The sequence below is a fragment of the Gambusia affinis genome, linkage group LG06 (genome assembly GCF_019740435.1).
Source record: "Gambusia affinis linkage group LG06, SWU_Gaff_1.0, whole genome shotgun sequence".
Classification (NCBI taxonomy): domain Eukaryota; kingdom Metazoa; phylum Chordata; class Actinopteri; order Cyprinodontiformes; family Poeciliidae; genus Gambusia; species Gambusia affinis.
In genome coordinates this window covers 16,331,185-16,352,711 of record NC_057873.1, presented here as the reverse complement: position 1 = coordinate 16,352,711, position 21,527 = coordinate 16,331,185, and the positions used below count along the sequence as shown (strand labels likewise).

The following is a 21,527-nucleotide window of genomic DNA, read 5'->3' as shown; positions in this document are numbered from 1 at the left end:
GACAAGCCGATTGTTAGGATGCAAAACAGAATCTCTTCCAGGGTCACAAATCTCCTCAGCGCCTTTGTTAGTCTTCGACTGAATAAATATTTTGCATATATATATATATATATATATACATATATAAAAGAAAACCGAATCGGGAATCAAATCAAAAGTGAATCCTGCGCGTTTTAAATGAAGCCATAAAACTTTAAGTTTTAAATAATCAGCGAGCAAATTAACCGTGGTTTAATTTAAATAATCAGTGTAGGAAAAATAATATTTTATTTGAGGACAATTATCAATCACCTTACCGTCCAAACTCGTGTTACAGCCTCTTGGGTGATTAAAACTCCGAAAAAGTAAAAAAAAACAAAAAAAAAAAACAACAACAAAAAAAAAAGTTAAAAAAAAATAATAAATTTTTAAAAAAGCAAACACAGAAAGTTTGAATTAAGTATTAAAAAAAGAGAAAAAAAACTAGAACTTGTTGTTGCTGCGGTCGCTTCGCCAGCTTTGTGGCATCGCGGTGTGTCTCAGTGCCTCTTCGGTTCCCCGAGCTTCGGGAATCTCCGCCGGTGCGCTCTCGGTCGCCGCGCCGCTCGCGCTTGGCCGAGGAGTAAATCCAGACGGCGCTGCTCTCCTCTCACTGTCCTACAGACATCGTGGGGCTGAACTAAAATCCATCCGGCGCATCAGTCCGCTGCCAACTTTTCACTGTGTCTGCTCTGCGCTCTTCTGCTCGACTCGTCCTCTCCTTCTCTTGTCACCCCTCCTGTCCTGACGCGCCCAGGTGTCCTTCAGTAAGCCATTCAACTTTTCATTTTTCTCTTCCTCCTCACCCCCCACGCACCCACCCACCCTCCTCCTCCACCTCTTCCCCTCTCTCTTCCTCAGACAGCTCGGGATGTGTCGTCTGTGTGACAGCAGGGGGAGATTTCGGCAGGCGGACAATTTGCGCGATGTTTCTGATTCCGCTCAGATAAAGAGGGATCCCGCGCCTCAGTCTCCATCCTTTCCCCCACGAGAGTCAAATCGGTTCGCGGGGGTCTGTCTGTGCACCCCTTCTTTCGCCCCCGTGCCTCCCCACCACCACAACCATCGGAAGAGACTCGGCTCCGCAGTAAATTTTAAAGTGACAGGGGCCCGGGGTTGGAAAGGGTGAGCGGGGTCAGGGAGAGGTCGCGATGGGGGCTTATGAGAGGGATGAACTCCACGCACACACACAGACAGACAGCCACACTTTAATGATTTAGCATCCACGTGTTCCCCAACTTTTTTTTTCTCTCTCTCTCTCTCTTTATTTTTTCTTGGAGGATTTGATGTTATTATGCGCTTCAAATTTGAACCTAAACGACTTATTGGGATTGTTTATCCCAATAAGAAGTGTAAAATTAGTGACAGTGCACAACATAAATAACAAATTTCCCTCTCTGGTCTCTGCATATTTTAGGCATGATATACTTTCATGAGAATCCATTAGTGGAAACCTGAACATCACGTGGTAATTTTGCTTTGTTTTAAATGCAAAATATTACATGAAGATGCGAGCCTTTTCATTTTTGTTTTGTTTTCTTTTCATGTTTATGAAAAGAAACCAAAACTAGGAATCCACCAGCAAAGAGAAACACAAACGTTCCTTTGGTTTTATTTAACACACGTCTCAATTTAGCAAGACAAAGTATATGGTTGACCACGTGACGTCATTTCCCTTAAATGGTAAGGGTGAGTGCCGCTGGCATAGGGCTCAAAACCAATAAACAAAAAAATTGCACTTACTTTGCACTTAACTTACTTTGTCAAAACCTGTCAGAACTGTAGATATTTCTTTACTGTGGGCTGTCTGTTCCACCACGAAAAGATATGAGCATCATCACCGTTAATGATACCTATATATATATATATATATATATATATATATATATATATTGTCATTACTATGTCAAATATAACCAAAAAAAAAATCACATTTGATTATGTTTTTATGTTGGCTACAAAACATGCTTTTTCTAATTTAACAATTTAACATGGAAATCAAACAACCACTGTTTTTGTTTTTTTAAGTGCTGCTGGTTTGATAATCACTTACCAAAACATGCATAGAGCCTCTCTTTTTAGCCATATTCTTAAACAGGCTGGAGGTTGTCACATCACCCCCATCTTATCCCCCATTTTACATGCCGCTGTTGATTTTTGCCTCCCTTATTAGCCCTACCTAATTCTACTACTACTTCTTCTTCGTTTAGTAGGAAGGATGCATACATATTAGAACAATGAGGTAAAAAATAGGAGGACTATATTTCAAAGCCAATTCTTTTTGTGTCAGGGGAGCAATTTAACAACCACAGACTTAAGTGTTCCTGTTAAAGACCTCCAGGAAACTCCATATGGACCATTAGAACCCACTTTTTTTGGGAGACATTGACCTAATCACCTGCTTTTTTTGTTCCTGGCAGTTTATTTTCCCCTTCATTCTCTTTCGCAGCATAGCACAAAAAAAAAAAAAGTTAATGAACTCTTTCAAATAATCAAATCTTCCCGCTTGAAAGAAAGCACTAAGAGAAATGTTGGAACTGAGCTATGATTAAAAACGGCTTTGTTCTTGGTTTTGTCTCATCAAGATAAGACATGAAAATGCTACTTTGTGGAGAGTCCTTGCATAATGTTGTCAGTTTTTTTTAAAGCAGGAACTCGAATCAACAGTATTGTGAAATAATAATAATAATAATAATAATAATAATAATAATAATAATAATAATAATAATAATAATAATAATAATAAAACAACATCCTCCTTGTCAGTGAGTTTATTAAGGAGCCCATAAAGCAGGAGAGAGTCTGAAGAGAGCAGATGATGATGGATAACTCCTCACTCTGTGACATTGACCTTCCATCCCAGATAATGCCCATTGCCTCCCCCCCTCCCACACCCTCTTTTTTTTTTTTTTTTGTAAAGCACAAAGCAAAAACGTGGAGTAAGGACAGGAAAAAATCATGTGTAAATAAGGCAGGGGCCCTGCCACTGATTCCCATCATGTCGTGCTCCTTGAGAGCCGCCAGAGAGACCCCCGGTCCGCCCGGTCATTGATTTCCTGCCTGTGCTCGACTTGTCCATTGTTGGAGGCCTTTTTAATTTAGCCATAAATTGGGAAAGCTCAAGTCGAATGAGCTGTTCTATTTTCTTCCTGTCAGGATGAGGGATTTGTTTTATGATGCATTGTGTATTAAATACAAGTAATCTGGGAAAGTGATTGCTCCGGCGGCCTCTCGGTCTGATCGAGGATCTCTGATAGGGGAGAGCGGTGTGAGGGGGCGTGCCTCTTTTTTTGTTTTCTTCCTTAAAAAGGGAGGAAATGTTTGAGGATAAACAAGTAGAGTTTGTGGCATCGCAGAGGGCAAAGAGGGGCAATCTGTGGGAGAGTTCCGCTTCTTTGCCCTGTCAGGAGATGGCGTGGTTAACTAAAGTGCAACTCTAAGATGCCACATTATAGGTGACAATGTGATTCAGAACACTTTTTATGGTTTCAAATTTGTTGCTGCTTTGAAGCCGTCATTGCATTCAATCATCACAACCACAGGAAACAAGCTCAATCAGAAACTTTTCTTTTTTTTTCATATATAGAAATGCTTGTCGCACTGGCCAGTCAGCAACCTTTTACACCTAGACAAGATACCAGTCGCTTTCACACTGTAAAAACGAATTTCAGGCTGTATTAAATTTTAAACGTAAAAATGATTAAAATATAAATGTGAAGTAAAAGCATAATAATTTAAATATCCTAGAATTACCAATCCTTTATTAAATTAAAGAGGCTTTCTCAACAAGCCTCATTTTAATTACTTAAATCAACTACCAGAAGGGTAAACATCCATTGAAAACACCTCTAACCCTGGGGTACTTTTAGCCAATGATCAGCAGATCTTAGCTGTGATTGGGATGTTTTATGCCTCACTAACAAACAGATTCTTTTTTTTTTTTTTGAAGACAAACCAAACAATTTCATAGGATTTCATAGTTCAGGCACTTGTTAGTTTGGAGACTGACCACAATCAGCCTCTGCGTCTTCAATGTGCAAATATCATTGCAGCTGGAAAACCATATTCCTATTAACTCAGTGTATTTGTCACTGGTGGATCTGAGGTTTTAGGTCTTAAATGTACAGGATGTCATTTCTGTGACATTTCTCAATGCAAACTGTGCGGATGGTTTACCTCAAATGTTTCAAATGTTTTCTCTTCATTGGCACTATTTGCAATGTATATATCTTAGCTTGCACAAGCTAAATATGAGATAGATGATGGAAACTGTGACTATTTAAAATATAAACTGAATAACAAAGGGAGTCTGAATCAGAGCTTAGCTTCTTGGCGGTATTTTTTGTGTGTGTTCATGGCAAAAGCAACCAGTGTCTAATTTGTACATGGTTTGTCCCTCAACAGTTTTGTGGGTCTTGTTAATTTCAAATAGTTCTGAGTAAGTTTACCCCACAGGCAAAACCATCAAACAAAACAGATACATTGAATATATTTTTTTCTGTCTGTAGCTGCACTGTTTTTTTTCTTTTCTTTTTTTTTCAGTTTTCATATCTCAGTTTGTAGTCCACTCTAACAAGCAGCTCTCTGATTTCCAATAAGAAATTTTTACACTTCCCTACTTGTAAGAGCAGAACATCCGCAACAACGCGTCAAATTGTTAGATGGGACATGAAAGATCCAGCTCTACGTCGTGCTCGAACGTCTAATCACCCAAACGTGACGCAGTAAAGCTGCAGGAAAAACAAAAACAAACAAAAAAACGTCGGGGGTGAATTTAAAACTCTTGTTCATTTAATGAGGCGGGAGACCGATTTGCAGTGGCACCGCTCTGATTTCCGATTCAGATCTGCCATAAACGCTCTCCTGTACGTTCTGAAGTGCTCAGATGAAACGGATCTGGTTTATATCTGAGTTACGCCATGCCTTTGTCACCACGATTTTGACGCGCTGAATTGTTCAGGGCGGAAAAGCTGTTTATCAACGAATTATACAATGAAAACGGACGCAGGCTTCAGGGTGCGCAAGTTTCGACTGTATCAGGGCGCGCAGCATTTCATACTTATTAAGGAAGATTCTTTTACAGCATGCTGCACTGGGATGAAAAGGTGCTGTGAAATTCTCCAAATGGGGTTGAACATCTTAGATGCTTATTTTAGCTCGGGGCTTTACTTGTTTATTTTAGGTACTCGGTCACGCAAAATAAATAAATAAATAAATAAATAAATAAATAAATAAATAAATAAATAAATAAATAAATAAATAAATAAATAAAAATAAAAAAGTAAGTCATACATGGATGCCGAGCATTTTTTTTATGATCAAATAGTTTCATATTTTTTGCTTGATCTGAAGTTCTGCCTTACATGGGGCCTGTTTTTATTTCTAACTCTTTGGAAAAGCTTTAAGGCAATAATCGTCTGGTGCGCCAAAATGGTTTGGGTGAAGTGGGATGAAACGGGCTGGACATGGCAGACGGCAGGGGGTGATAGAGAGGCCGTGGGAAGAGAGGGGGAGGAAGGGGGTCCACGCGTGGGTTGAAAACTGACTCCGGCACAGTGAGCTGCTGCAGGGCCTGTGCCGCTGCAGCCGAGGGGCTACATGGAAACACTGGTGAAGGCCTGCGCGGTGCATTCCTGCACATCCTCCAGGAGAGCGAAAACGAAAGAAAGAAAGAAATGAAGAAAGAAAGAAAGAAAGAAAGAAAGAAAGAAAGAAAATATCGCAGCCAAATCCACATGAAATAGGCCCGCTATTCAGACCTATTGACAGAGACTAAAAGCTGCATTAAGTCTCCATCATGAGTCTGTATGGACGCTCTCCCTCCACCCACTTCCCTACGCGTTTTATTTTGCTTAGATGTGGGGCGGCTCAATCAAGTGGTGGGAACTTATTCAAAGCGCAAAGCGAACGGTGTGCACAACACTCTGCAACTTATTCTTTAATAAGCACATCCATCAGCCGCTAGGCGCTCACAATGCGTTAAGTGTCCAAATTTTAGGCCCCTATATTAAAGGATAAGTCTGGGTGTCCGCATATCCCCAATTAGCATTAAAACACAGCAGCGGAAATGAAAGGAGAAAATGTAAATAAGAAATTTTCTCGGCTCTGGAAGCGGGCCCGTTGTGAGCGGCGTGTTAATCTCCACCTCGGTAATTTGGTATTGCGGGAGAAGACAGAAGCCCTGCTGCTGTGGCCTGCACTTCATAAATCACTGCTTTATGTGGACAAGGTCAGCACCCCCTTCTCCGCCGCCCCTCTCGTCGCTCTCTCTCTCTCTCTCTCTGTTTCTCTCTCTCTCTCTGTCGCAGTTGGCCCCTCCCGGACCCTCCGCCATGTTTACCCGGCCGCCCGGGGGCCCTCAGGACCAGAGCGGCTCACTTCTAATTACTTTGGATTATTTTCATTTGCCGGAGGTCAGCCAGGCATTCCGGCAGAGTCGCAGAGAGGATGATTTCTTGACAAATTCTGCGCCTTTCAGGAACAAGCGTGCCGTGTTTGCTGAATTAGCACACGGTCATTTTGTCTGTCTCTGCCCTTTGACAACGTCTTGCAGACCTTGCAGAGATTTCATCACAAATGACAGTAGTTACTTACCAGAGCAAACATTTATACAAGTGATCTTCATAAACAAAGACATTTCGGCTTTTTTTCCCAATGAATTTCAAAGGGTTCATTCATAGAAAACAAATAGAAATTTTTAGTATTATACGCTCAAATTGGCGCAAAAATGAACATATATTTTGTAATAGCTCATTTTTATACAATGACAATTTTATCCCTAAATCTCAAAATCTTTTCCATTTAGGTAGACAACTTTTCTAACACTATTTCTAACACCCTTGTCCCTAATGGGGTCAGGAGGCCCACAGCATCACAGATCCTTTGCCACACTTTACAGATTGAATAAGGTGCTTTTATGTCTCTTCATCCATTAGTAGAGATCACAATCACCAGTTGACATTTGACATGTCTTGCTTCATCCCAAAGTGCATGTCTCTAATTATCTGAAATAGAGCTTAGCAAACTGAACATATTTACATTTGAGATGGTAGGACTGAAAAGGCTTTTTCCTCTGCATATAGATAGAATCTTATGGTTATTATCGTGACTTGCTGACACCATGAAGGGATTATTTCATGCAGTTATCCGTCAGTGAGCTCTGGAGACTTTATACCCGGCTAAATATCCTGCATATTTTATGTTAGTGCCTAAATAAAATGTTTTAACTGATGATGCAGAAAACTTTTCTAAACATTCATTGTGTGGCTGTGCAACTGTAGTTACTTTATATACAGTACATTCTCTTTAGAGGTGCCATTTGAAATACGTCTGAGGAATTTATTGATGCATTAAGTTGATATCTGAAATATTTATTTGATATCTGCAGATAGCACTCCATGTCACACAAACTCAGCAGCAGGATATGCTCTTTGTGTTTTTAGATCCTAACTTTCAATCCCTCCCTTTACAACATGATCAATGAAAATATCATGAAAAGAAGGCTGCATGGTGCATGGCCAAGAATGATAAAGGGTCTTTCAGAGGAAGCTGGAGAGGTGAAGTTTGATGGTAAGTGGTATCAGTGACGTACGCAGGCTTTGGTAATCATAGATACTTCCTCTGCAGAGCCTCAGAACACAGGCCTGCACTGTATGTGAGCTACTGGGTACGATAAAGCAGCAAAAGAGTCAAGAGGTCACGTTTTCCAAGCATAAATTCAGCGGGCATGTAGCTCCTATACATACAGACAGAGTGGAAACTCAAACAACTCAGCGCAGCCTTGCAGAGGAGAAATGGGGACGTAATTAGAGCATGTTGCCTTTTGCCACAGGGAGAACAGATTGGCTCTACGGCGCTCATAGATATCATCTTTAAAAGAGCTTTATTTAATGTCCGACTGGTAAAGTGGTACATGGCCCCTTCAGATGTTCAAGTGACTCACATTTATTACATTTATTGAGGCCGCTTCTCATGTTTAAGTTTGCTTTCTGCTGTAATAGTTGGACAACTTGCCTTTCATGCTCTTTGTCCAGTTGGAGGGCTAATACTTTAATGACGAAGACGATACGGCAGCAGAGTGGGGCATTAGACGACAGCTTCATATTGGTTCAGTCACAAAATCCATCCATCCATTTTCTAACACCCTTGTCCCTTAGTGGGGTCAGGAGGAGTGCTGGTGTCTATCTCCAGCTAACGTTCCGGGCGAGAGGCGGGGTCACCCTGGACAGGTCGCCAGACAGGACACACAACCATGCACACACACACTCACACGTAATTAACCCAACTGTCCTGTTTTTGGACTGTGGGAGGAAGCCGGAGGAGCCGCATGCATGCAAACTCCGTGCAGAAAGACCCCGGGAATCGAACTCAGGACCTTCTTGCTGCAAAGCAACAGCTCTACCAACTGCGCCAGTGTGCAAAAAAACAAGAAGAAAAACAAAATCATTTTTAAAAGGAGATGAACCTGCTGACAAAATGGACACAAAATGATATCCATAAATACTTTTCACATCATAATTCCAATGTAGAACAGAAATAATTATTGTGTAATTAGGTACAACTCTTTTGTGTTAGTTATTAGGTATTTTTCCAACATTTCTTGCTGCTTTTTAAGGGCATCACCAACTGCGACAAAAGTTACTTTATATTAAATTAGTGTTTTCTTTCTCCTTGCTATCATTTAGATGTTAATGCCAAACTGATTTCTAGTTAACAGAAATCTGCAAAATATTAAAGAAACACTTTGTAACAAAAAAAAAAACAAAACTTTTCCATAACTGCTGGTTTATGAGCAGCATGGAAAGTTTTACACGATACAGTCTCAGTTGTCCACTCTTGTTTGAACCATCAGATATGTTGATCAATGCTCCCTAGGCTTGATCAATTCCAAACCAATCAGTCTAGTGTCACACACTTTTGGGTTAATATTCCAACCCCGAGGCCCTGCACCAGGTGAAGATAAATCAGCTTTATGATGGGTTGTTATGGTTTTTATAGCACAGGAGTTGTGAGGGACTGATTTGGGGATCAATCACCTGCCGGTGTCTGCCGGCACCTTGGCCACTGTGAGGATCGATCGAAGATCTAGAGCTCCAGTGATGGAATAGAGGTGTATTTCTGTGTGCTTGTGTGTGTTTGTTTGTGTGCGTTATTGAGATGCGGGCAGTTTTAAGGAATGTGTATTTGCGCAGTGTGAGACAAGATGATGAAGGTGTGCATGCGTGTGTGTAGCAGACACAGAGAGAAGATATATCTGCAGCTGTAGTGGTGATGAAGAGCTGCTGGACTATGACCAGACCATCTCAGCTCAAATTGGAGTCTCCCTTTTTCTCCCCCCCGTGTGCTCTCTCTCAATACACTTCTTTATCTAGATGGCACTTTGGAAAATCTCATTGTCACACAACATTTAACAAAGACAAAAGTCTCAGGCAGGCAGCTGGAGATGACTAGCCTGACAGCTAGTGTGCAGAGTATTCCTAAACAACCTCTTTCACATTTTCCCTTGGGAGAGGCCGGCAACACGGGCAAACCTCTGCCAAGCCAAATAATAAAGTGTGCATGTACATGTGCAGATGGGCATGAGCACCCATCAATGCACCAACACATTAGGGGGACTGACGTTTGTCAGTCTCGCTCTTTTCAGCTCTCTTTCCTTAGATACACTGTTTATGCACATTTAACATCTCCTCGGATAGCTGTTTCCTGTGTGCTGTCAGCGGAGCCTGGCTGAAACAAAAGAGGCAGGGAGCGAGGCCTGCAGCTCCTGAATCGGAGGAAGTTGGTGCTGATTACGCTGCCACTGAAGAAGAATTCCGATCCTGTTAAAACATATGCTGGCTGCCAACTCCAAACCATGCAGCAGAGCTGTGGGATTGTAAACCACATGTGGCCCCACCCTGTGTACCCTCTCCTAACCAAGGATAAACAGACACCAATTTCTTCTAGGACTTTCAACAAATTCTTTGTCCCTTTACTTTTATTTCATTCATTTTCCTTTATTTGATTTATTTTCCTAAATTTTGTCTCATACTCTCATATAATGAGAGTAATATTGACATTACTCACATTATCTTTTCAGAAACACATTTACTTGCTACTTTATTTGTGGAAACAGGCACTGTTGAATTTCTTGTTGACACAAATACTAACTCTGTATTTGTAGTATTTTATCTCTGAACATGTCAAACCTTCAGTCAAAAGGACTACAGCGTTTGAAGACAACACTAGGGGCCACTACATTCAGTTTTGAACAAGACACTAAGGTTACAGTTTATACAGACTCACCAAAACTTGACAGCAACTGGTTGAAAAGTTGTCCAGGCCCACGAGTCTAAATTTCCACAGCAACATTAGGTAAGAACAAAATTTAGTTTAAACAACATGAAATAACACTTTGGTTCACTTGAATTGCACATTGTTTAAACACCAGAGCCTATCTGCATATTGTTGCTGACCATTCTTTCAGACGGTTAAATGGACTGAACTTATATAGTGCTTTTCCAGTCATTTAGACATGTAGCAGGAGGAAGCAGGAATCAAACCTACAACCTCCTGATAGCAAGACGACTACTCTATCCACACAACCACAGTCGCCACGCCGTTACGTCCAGAAGGACAGTGCACCATGCTGCACAGCTCAGATCTTCTCAAACTGCCTTCTTAAACAAGACAATGAGGTCATTGTAAACTGGTGGCCTCCACAGTCACCAGATCTTCCCTTTGGAATGCCATTTGCCATCTTAGTGGAATGAGGTATTTGGATAACAGACATGCGACTCTGTGATGCTGTTGTATCAATATGAAGCTAAATTTCTGAGGAATGTTTATTTCATCTTGTCGGATCTAGTGTTTCATGAAGTGAGTATATCCCCAGTACGAAGAAGGTGGTCAGTGACCATGAAAGCAGGAAACTCTTAGAGGAGAGAACATACCACCTTGACAACCTCCCCCCTTCTTTCCTGATGGATTTCTTCACTGTTTTTGTTTACAAGACATGGGTGGAGGTAATTCATAATTGAGGCAAAGAAGGAATGTACACACTACGGACATCCTCATAGAAGGAGAAGAATTACATTTTTTTTGTTTGACAGGAGTACTGTCTCCCTCCCGCTTATTCACAGGAAGGACTCCCAATCCATCCAAGGTGGGGCATGACCCTAGCAGCTCTTGCCTTTCTTTTTCCCTCTCAAATGCCAACATATAATAAGTAAATGAAGAGTCTCTTCAGGCCAGCAGGAGACAAACGAGCTTCTCAAACACTGCAAAAATGGCAGTTTGAACTGATGTCAGCTTGTGTTTGTGATGTTACCCATCTCAGTGTGTTTACACTTAGCCATGTGCTGGAGCGACATGTTGAGTCAAATGGAAAGTTGGTTACAGCTTTGGAGCCCATGTGTGTTCACAGCTGGTCTGTGTGGCAGTCCTAGCCAAATTTTGCCTGACGAGCAAGACTGTTCACATCCAAACAAGAAGCGGGTCAATGTAGAAGTGTCTGCTCTCATTCTCCTCCAGTTTCCTGTCTTGTTTTCTGTTTATTTCTTCCTCCTGGTGATTATTGTCACTGTGTAAGAAAAGACTACAAAGGGAATACTGAAAAAAGAGGGTAGAATGGGATTGAGACAGTGGCTGTAGAGGGGGCTGTAAGGCCTCCAAGGTATGTATAAAGGTTTGGTGAGTGCTCAGGGGTTGGTGGTGAGGTGTGCTTGAAGAGAGGGCCCTGGTGTAATCTCAGTGCTGAATAGACGGAGCTCCTAATAGAATCTTGTCGTCCGGCTGCCACCGAGAGAAACAAGAGCTGTAATGGATGGGCTCGGCTCTGGCTCCCACTTTCCCCCCCGTGACCCCTGCGCTGGTCAGAAGTAAGAGCTAAAGAAGCATTGTAGCCCCAGGCCTGATTGAATGGGGAGGGAGGGAGGTGACGATGGCGGTGGTGGCAGTGGCGGTGAGGGGGTGGTGGGCTAGCTGCGCTGATAGACCAATTTCCCACTACTGCGAGCAGCAGGGCTTGATTGATGAGGCCTGGTGCTGGTGAGAGGAGGCCCATCACATGCGATCACATAAGTACTTATTCAGCTCGAATTGGGCTTGACAAGCCTTACGACAGCTTTGTGCTGTCACAGATATCATTGGAAGGAAAACACTCCATTAATCATGCGTAATTAACTTTTCCAAGGGGAGGTTCTGCTTGGAACCAGTGGCAACCCACTCAGTACCCAGATACAAAAATTCACCATCTTAACTGGGACTGGAAAGGGCCTTATTAAAACCTAAAGCTAGTTTCCCCTGAGTCTCTCCATTTGCACAGGAAACGGCTTCATTAGTATCAGTTTAGAGCTCTAATGGGCCCAATACAAAACCTCCTCTCTGCAACACAGCCTTGTTCAGCGGCCTTACAGTGCAATATCCTGTGAGTGTGCACACCCATAATGTTCCCTGTTTGAAGTCAGAACCTGGTCTGAAGGCCTGCCACTAGTTAACTATCTTGACCCCACCCCCTCCTCCCATAAAGTAGCGTTGAGGAATGAGCCCAACAATTTACATGGTGTCATTCTGTCTCACTCTTTCTCTCTCCCCTCGTTTTCTCTTGGGAGTAAACTGGATCAGAGCCCTTTTGTTTTAAAGCAGCAGACCAAATGCTTCAGGTTAGGAATAACACAAACACACCTCACAAAGATAAAACAACGCGTGGACCTTTAGCAAAATCTCATTTGATCAAAGTTTCCTCTGTAGTTTACTAAGGCAGCTTTAAAGATATGTGCTGTCGGTGAGGGTGCAATAAGCTGACTTAAAGGTAGACATACAAAGTGAGTAAAATACAGAAATGAGTGTGTTATCAGTTAGCCCTAACAGCCAGTGAAGGTAGTGAGCCTATTAAATAAATGTATTTATTTTTAACAGAGAATAGGGGACATAGTTTGAAGTAAGGAATTTGACTATGGTATTAATGAGAGGTGTTTATGTCTTAACTTTTCAAAATATTCAATTTCTAATTGGGAAGTACTCAATTTTTATGTACCTTTCCACATTCTAGTTTATTTTATTGATACTGTTTTTATTGTTATGACCATTAGATTTATTGACTCAATTCAAAATTTCAAGTTCACTTTCCAGCACTCATTGCGAACGAGTATGTAACATTTTACTCTGGCTTTGGATGAAAAAGGAGGAAAGAAGGTGCAATTTTTTATTCCCATACATGGTTCACAGCTTCCATGGTGGACCACAAACACATGCTTGAAACCTACCCTGTTTTTTTAGCCCTCCTATTCCAACTGCTCATCCATAGTCATTTCCTCTGAACATCATCCTCACCATTGCAAGCATTTGAGTCATTTCCTGGATGTTAATTAGGTTTGTCTGGCCTTTTTGAGAAAAAAACAAAACTGATTTTTGTGACATTATGGTCATGATGCACAAATAAAAATCATGTAGGGTGTGACCAGAAAATGCATCCATGAAGAAAACAAGCAAATTTGTGCTTATAAAACGCACGAGTATGTAAGCAATTGACTAAAAAATGGCTATTCCTTTGTGTGACAGGGGTGTATAATGTGGGAAATGTTTCATTGGAGTCTGAAGGAATAGGATTTTGACATTCTTTTATTCACATACAAAAAGTGTATTCACTGCTTAGCACATTCTCATAATGCCTGCATCTCCAAAAGTGTTAACTAGATTAATATTAAAGTCTTGGACAAAAAAACTGGATGGCAAGTTTGGCTCAGGAGGTACACACGTCTAGCCTGTGGTACTTGAGTTAACCGGTGAAGCTGATTAATAATGAAGAAACGTGATGTAGCACCAAGGAAAAGTTGGATGACCCACCGATCAAAATTCAAGTTAATAATATTTCTGTGAGTTAACAAGGCGATGCTCAAACCTCTAAAACAGATAGAAAAATAAGGTCTTTTTTTAAAGAGGTCATTTTAAGATCTTGAACACCCAGGTAATGAGTATAATGATTAGACAAACTAATGTTTAGATCACGCTGCTGAAGACCATTTGAACAAGAGATGTAATGACTTTGAGTCATATTAAAGGTAACAATATATTTCAGGGGCCTTGGCAAGAAGTTTAAGTGTTTGCGCGGTAAAGGGCTTGTGGCTGAACCTCTCAAGGATTTCTGGGAGCTTCAGGACAGATCCAGGTTTTACAAGGACCACTGTCCATTTTAGTGCTAAACAATTGGCCAGGCAAGCCACCACCACCAGTGGTTATCAACATGGCACAGTTTCAAGCCATGAATGTTACTCTAGTCTACACCATGCTACAGGGGATTCCCTCTCTTCTATATAAGGAAGAAGTTTCTACATTTATCTGGACTTCATAGTGCTTGGGGTCAGCTTTATATTAAGGAACTGGATATAAGGAACTTCTTGTTGACACCTGCAAAAAATATAAACAATTTTTATGTGTTTGACATTTTTGAGACAAACATACGAGTGGTTGCCGGACACTGAAACATACCCAACACTATGTCTGCTCGGAGGTTTCATGACAGATTTTACTGGAGGTGTCATATTCAATGTTTTTGAGTTTGATTTTCCAAATAAATCCATAACTGACGTTAGCAGTAACAAAACGTCAGAGAGCACTCCGGGTGTAAACAGAGTGGTTGCATTACCAGATTTGAGGCGTCAGGAAGGCATTAATAACCATCTAGAGTTAGTTCCAGTTTGTGAACGTATGTTGAATTATTTGGTAGCTGAGATATGGAATACTCTAATAGACAGCTAGTTAAACAGAGACCAACACAAGCAACAGAGTGAAAAAGAGCAAGAGTGGAGGAGTCTGAGCAAAAAGAGGGAGTAGGTGAAGGGTCAAGTACATTCAGTCAGCTTAGTTTGACTTATTCACCAGCCAGAGACAACAATCGGTACTTGTGTGCTGGGGGGTTCCAGGCTGTTCTCATAAATGCCTTCTTCTCTCTCCTGCATTACAGTGTCCCACTTACTATTAACCCTAAATAAGATGTAGTTATCATTTTCAAATTAATCACACAAATGTACAGATCAGGATATAAACATATGTAAGTAGTTTTGCTGAATTTAAGAAAGTCTGGCTGTGGAAGCCCATAAAATAAAATGTCACATACAGAGTCATCATCATCAGCCCATAATCAAGAATGATTTCCCACTCTTCTCAATTACAAACAGCCTATTGTGTAAAACGAGAATATCGGTCACTATATACCATTTGTCAAAGAAAAGGTTGCAATACAATTTGCACTGGAAAGAACATTTGACCTGGTGAAACATTTATTGGATTTGGTGTAGGAATAAGGACTTTACATTAAAGGGTTTCACAGTTTTTCCTTCACATAGCACGCTGTTAGTCTGAACCGCCAGTTGGCTTACTTCAAAAAATTTAGCGACAAGTCTTCCAGGCCAAGCATTTGGAAAAAGGCAGTCACTTTTTAAGTTAGTATTTAGCAGGTGACTACAGGAAGCATAGTCTTTAAGAGAACTTCAGCCGCTCAATATAATAAACCATCTCACTGCAGAACCAATTATTAATCTCAAGCTTCTACTATTGACTCTTCTTGAAGCTAAAACCCAATTTTAAAAAATTGGATCATAAAGAGAGAGAAAAAGAGTGATTTTCATTTGTGGATTGAATCTGTTTCTGTGCCCATATGAATCATCTGCAGCATTAAGACAGTCAGAGGTTCAATGTGTTGTACCCTACACTGCAAAATCCTTGCAAAATGACTGTAAGACTGCAGAAAACAATAAACCCAGTGTATTACCATAAAAATTCAAAGGAAACTTTTAAATGGCCATCTTTAAAATCTTCTGTTGGCTTGTCCCTTAATGATATTGTTGAAACATTGTAATCCAACTGTGTACATCCAACATTTTCAAACCAAAAATGTCTTAGTTATTGACAGTATTTGAGATGCAAAAAACTTCTAGTCCTGAAATATGGGTGAAGTAAGAATAAATAAGTTTACATTCTGATGTGGAGATCAGATTGTATGTCCTTAGTCCTCCTCTTGAGCCTGGCAGAGCAACTCCAGAGATTTTCAAAACCTCAGGGGCATGTTGAGTGCTAGAAAAGACGAAAGAGGAGGCAAGGAAGGGAGAAGGAGGCCTTGTTGGTAAGAAAAGGCCTCAGTGTTAATCAGAGATTTCCCAAAAGAGCCAGAGTCATCGCCTCAGGACAGAAAGACGCAGGATACGCACTGAGGTGAGGAAACGAGAGAAGACTTGAATGAAAGATAGATTGAGAGACGGAAGGGAAATGAAGGAGGCGCAGAGGGCAGCCAGCATTCCTGTGGCCGCAGCTGTGGGAGCCGCAATCACTAAAATGTAGCGCTGTCTCAATGCAGGGCAATTTCTGGACACGTTACAAGCAAAATAAAACAGCACAACATGTCTGTTATGTGAATCAAAGAAGAGCCCAGCAATCAATGTGCTGGGGTTTACCCTGCCTCTCTCCCTTTTTCTGCTCTCTTGCTCTTCCAATCCTTCCCTTTGGCTGACAATCACTCCCTCCGTGGCAGGGATGACCCTATCTAAAGCTCTATATTTGCCCCTTTGTTTACCACTGGCCAGTTGAGGAAGGAATCGGAGACTGAGACCATCTATCATTGGCCTGACAGCAGGCCCCTGGCGGGGATGGCCCTGTTATTTGGACTGTGGGATGACTTCCTCAAAAGGGGCCCCTCCTTTCCTTGTAAGCCTGGCATGGGTGAGGTTTGGTTTGGAGCCTCTATGCCCTCTCCAAATGTCCATAGTAAATAGGGAATTCACTGGCTGCATGTTTGGGTCACTCTGTGGTGAACAAGAAAGATAAATTGTGGAGTATGAATCAGAGAGTTTGAATGGCTAAAAGCTGTACAAGAAGTCTCTTGGTAGCTTCTCCGGTTACAAGATGCCATGAGGCAAAGACCTCAGCTTTAAAAGTCAAAGAAACACAAGTCCATTTAACATAAAATAACTCAACAGAGTATTTGGGAATGTTGTTTTATCTTGGTTTGCAAATTTTCTCCCACAAGGCAGCAAGTGAACATCCACAAAAAGGAGGGAACAAAAATACTTAAATGTTATTTCTTCCCTGACAATGCCTTTCTTTGCTAATTTTTCTCTGCTGTTCACATATTTCCCTTATTCTGCTTCCTCTTTACTCAACAGCCCATCATCTTCTTCTCTTTTTCTGCCTTTTTTCTACCTCCTTCTCCTTCCCAGCTACCACAAGCGAGGATCTAATAGACGGGCAGTCATACTATTGTCCTGCTCCTCACATCACATTATCATTACAGCCAGCTATAATTGGAAACAGGAGTGTTTCAGTTAGGCTACAAAGTGACACGGGTATCTGTCTCTTCTGATATTCCGACAACCGCTAATTTCCACTCTCATCTGAATTTAATAAGAAACCATGACAGCTGCAGACACATCATTATACAAAACGCAGACCTATGCTTAAATATTTTTATATTTAGGATCAAATGGCTTACAAAATTTAATTTGTAAGGCGTATTTAAATCTGACTGAGACAATTTCACTAATTTTAGAAGGAAAAGTTCAGTTAGCTGTTTTTCAATCCTCTGGTACAGTCTATAAATTATTTTCTTAATGAAAAGTGTTTTTATTTCAATAACTAATTTCACTGGTGGAAACATTACATGTATTATTTACACACAGACTGATGTCTTTATGCAATTAGCTATGCTGATATTTATTTTCTGCTTACAACTAATGCTAAAATATTACCTCTGATCTATAAATGAAAAAAAAAATCATATTTAATACATGCTTAAAAGTTATTTGTAAGAGGTTCTTTTAATCTGAATATTGAAATATGCATTTCAATATGCAACAGATTTTCAATAAGATAAATCAAGATCAAGATCTATGCAGCTCTTCCAGTGTGAAGAGCTGCATAGTTCCTGATTCTCTTACTAATGTTCTTGGTCACCCTGTTCATATAGATGCCTTGGTAGGTTCTTTTCCAAAGCTTGGATCAGTACTTTATAAACTAAGCCTGTTTTAAATTCCATAATGTTAAACCCTGACCAGCCTGCAGGGCTCCTTGGTGTTCACGATTGTGTTTGCCTTCTAACAGTCAACAACAAACCTCTGTGGCGCTTACACAAAATCTGAATTTGCATTGACATTAACAAACATATTTCACTCAGGGTTATCAGTGTAAACAGGACTCAAAACAAAGGGGAACAAAGGTCTGATTTATTCTTTTAAAAGAAAACTTGGAAAACATGTACTCTTCTCCTTCCAGCTACACTCTTTGTGACCTATTACATCAAATCTCAGTAAGATACACTTGTCACTTGACTGGAGAGTTTAACGGCTATAAATATATATTTCCAAGGCAGTTTACAAAAAGTCAGTTCTAAGTGCCCCTGTCCCTTTTCTTAGTCAAATATGAATAAACAAACTTAAAAATAAACCTATCAGTTGCATTTTCCTTTCAGGGAAGGGTTTCTGTAAGCCTTCGTTATGAAACTGTTGGGTAGATCTGTGGGAGTGACTGGTCCCGTTCTGCGCAGATCATCCAACAAAGGGTGCACACACTTCATTAGCACTGTCCGTGAGAAGGAAGGAATCTCACACATGGAATCACTCCTGATCTCCTGTCTCAGGCTACCGCTGTGCAGAGCCTGGACTCGCTGGCTTCCTTCCTTCGAAATCCTTCTGGCCTCTGCCTAAACACAATGCTCAATTTGTTCATATCCAGTGTCAAAGAAAAGGGAGACATACAATGCACAGGAGATAAGGTTACGACCTGTCCTTACACCCACAGGTGTGAAACTACCAAAGCCTTGAAAACATTACCTATTGTTCCCTTCTCTTATGCCATGTTCATCATCTCTGCCAATCTCTTTATTATTCCCCGTTTTCTAAAATATTAGTTGGAAGGATGAAAAGATGAGAGTTAGCAATGAACATTTAATCCATACAATATACAACAGGACAATTATTGCTTCAGGACAGATTTTTCTTTTTTTTTCATCCCCCACAAACAAACACACTCGGACACATGTTGAGAGAGCTCGCTCAGCTGCTGTGTCACATCGCATCACGCTGCTCTGCACCCGCACATTAACACTCGCCTTTGCTCCTTGTGTGTCTCGCTCCATTTCAATAGCATCAAATGGCTAGAGACGACAAAGGAAGAGAGGGAGCGCTGCCAGCTGCCCCAATGGAGTCATGAAGGTTCACGCCGCCACCATGAACATGGCACTGACCCCTCTCCCCTCACAACAATGAGGTTATTCAACTAATTCACACAAAGTAACTCCTCTTGTCTGTTTTAATCAACCTTTGTCCTTTGAACTGCTTGCGGTCTGGTGTCTTTTGGAATATGGCATGCATCTCCTGTTCCCACTAAAGCTGTCAGTCTGATGTTTTAATTAGTTCTTTGAGTCATTTAGATTAGATATATTCTTATTGGTTGTATTGTTTAACTCTAGATGGGTCATTATTGTGTCTTCACTGATTGGGATTGGATGATACGTTTATTTATTCATTAATCTATTTGCTTTCACTCGTGAGTAGGCTTTGAACTTTAGCGATAAACAATACAGCTTCTATGCAGATTGTTGTGTAATTTACTGTTCTAATTTCTACAGGCTGCTCTTGGTGAATTTTAAACGCTGAAACTTGATTGCAGTGATGTTGTCTATATGTATGATTCAAGCAGCTGTCTACAGTCGTTGACTCCAGTGTGTCACCGTGCATTGAGATTGGTTGTAGCTACCTCACCAACACATTCTCACTCCCGACTCGTCATATATTTCTTTACCATTATCCTTACTATGTGTGGTGGCAAGAAAAACATCACTTTATTGCTCTTATTTTTCACATCTTCTGGATTTTAAACCTTTCATTTATTGCTCCAATTGTGGATATTAGAAAGTTTAAGTTATTGCTATTTCCTCGCATACATCTAAAGATAAAGACATAGCTCCCTTATGTGGACGGCATGTTCACTTGCTTAACCCATTTTGAAAAGTGTTTTTTTTAATGCAGAGGAACATCAGGCTTTGGGCTGCTAGTTAAAGACTACTTGTCAATCTAATAACTTTAATAGGTATAGTGTAAATGTCAAAAAATGCTTAATTTACATGACTTTAACAAGTGCAACACTTTTAATTTTAAGATTTTACCACACCTGTTCGATGGACATAGAGGTTGGATTTTTTTGTTCAAAATTATGCCACTTTATCCATCCAAATGATTCTGCTATTTTGTGTTTCCTTCACTATTATGCTTAGCTTTTTTTTTTTTTTTTTTTTTTTTTTTTTGTTTACATGAGAATCTTCCTTAAGTTATTAACTTTCTTATTGTGTCATCATCACTGTTTGTGGCAAGAACATTATTGTGTCTGTTAAAACTCTGAAATGCAGTCAAATAAGCCTTGTAATACTGTTAGTTAATAATTATTAACACTGTTTTTTCCCACACAGAAATAAACCCTCTGACAAACATGCTAATTATTCAGGGCAAAGGCTTACACCTGCTTTACCCTTGACTAGATTGCTAAATCCATATCTGATGTAAGCTGCAAGTGAATCACCGCTGAATATTGTCTCTGGATTTTGTTCCTTTCTTTCCTCCTGAACTTGTGTCTTTTTAACATAAAGATTCTTATCACTCTGTCATGAGGGCATTTTATGAACCCTTCCTGGTCATATTCAGAGGAGCAGGACCTTTGGAAAACAAATAGGACAATAGCATTTCATTGAGATCCTTGGCATGTGTGCATTCCTGAGTGTTGCACAACATTTCATTATGAGTAAAAGGAGGAAGGGTGAAAAAAGAAAGGTAGCTCATGTGAAAGAAATGATAAAAGGCAGTAATGAGGGAAGATAGGGGTATGAAGACGGTAGAGCGGGGATCTGTGTGCACTAGTAAAGTCATTGTGAGGTTTCTAAACACTGGGTGGGATGCAGATACTTGGTACATAATTCAACATGTGCACACATACATGAATGCACGTGTGCCTACATACACCTCAGTGTGAGAACCACTTGAACTTGTAGCACAAGGCCATCTTGTTTGACTCATTCTCTCTTAGGGAAAAAAGCTGTAAATTTACAAAAGCTGCAGGCAACTTAGTCTGAAAGTAGAGCCTGTCAGTAAACTTGATATTACAATTTAAGTCTGCTTCTATTGGGTTGCAGTTCAAAAGAGATTAGGTATGCACCATTTAGTCATGCAGCTCTTGAGCCGGAATCGGTGGTGAGGGAGATCAGTCCAAAGGAAACAGGATCTCATCCGAGGAGATCCAGATCTGAGTCCAGCTCATAAAACTGTCTCTCCTAATGGATCACCTCACTGGAACACGTGCATTGCTCATGCATACACTCATACAGATGCAGAGAGCATGAATGCACGCTCACACCTGGGCATGGGTGCATGACCAAAAGATCAACACACTCCACTGTCAGGTAAAACCACACACACACACTTTAACAAGCTTTCATCAACAGGCTGTCATTTTCAGAAGATGAGTTGAAATCTAAGCTCATGAATCCACAATAG

At 40.7% G+C, this 21,527-nt stretch overlaps 1 protein-coding gene across 15 annotated transcripts in view; it reads right to left on the bottom strand.

Annotated features, from left to right (window-relative positions):
- mecom (MDS1 and EVI1 complex locus) overlaps positions 1-21,527 on the bottom strand; it is a 159,926-nt gene that overhangs the window by 30,134 nt on the left and 108,265 nt on the right. For 2 of the 15 annotated variants that reach the window (XM_044119126.1, XM_044119127.1), the window contains exon 1: positions 297-810. The exons of the other annotated variants lie outside the window; for them this stretch is intronic. The gene's annotated coding sequence lies outside the window, so the exon portion shown is untranslated. Of the gene's footprint in view, positions 1-296; positions 811-21,527 lie in introns of those variants that run through there. 15 annotated transcript variants of the gene reach the window in all.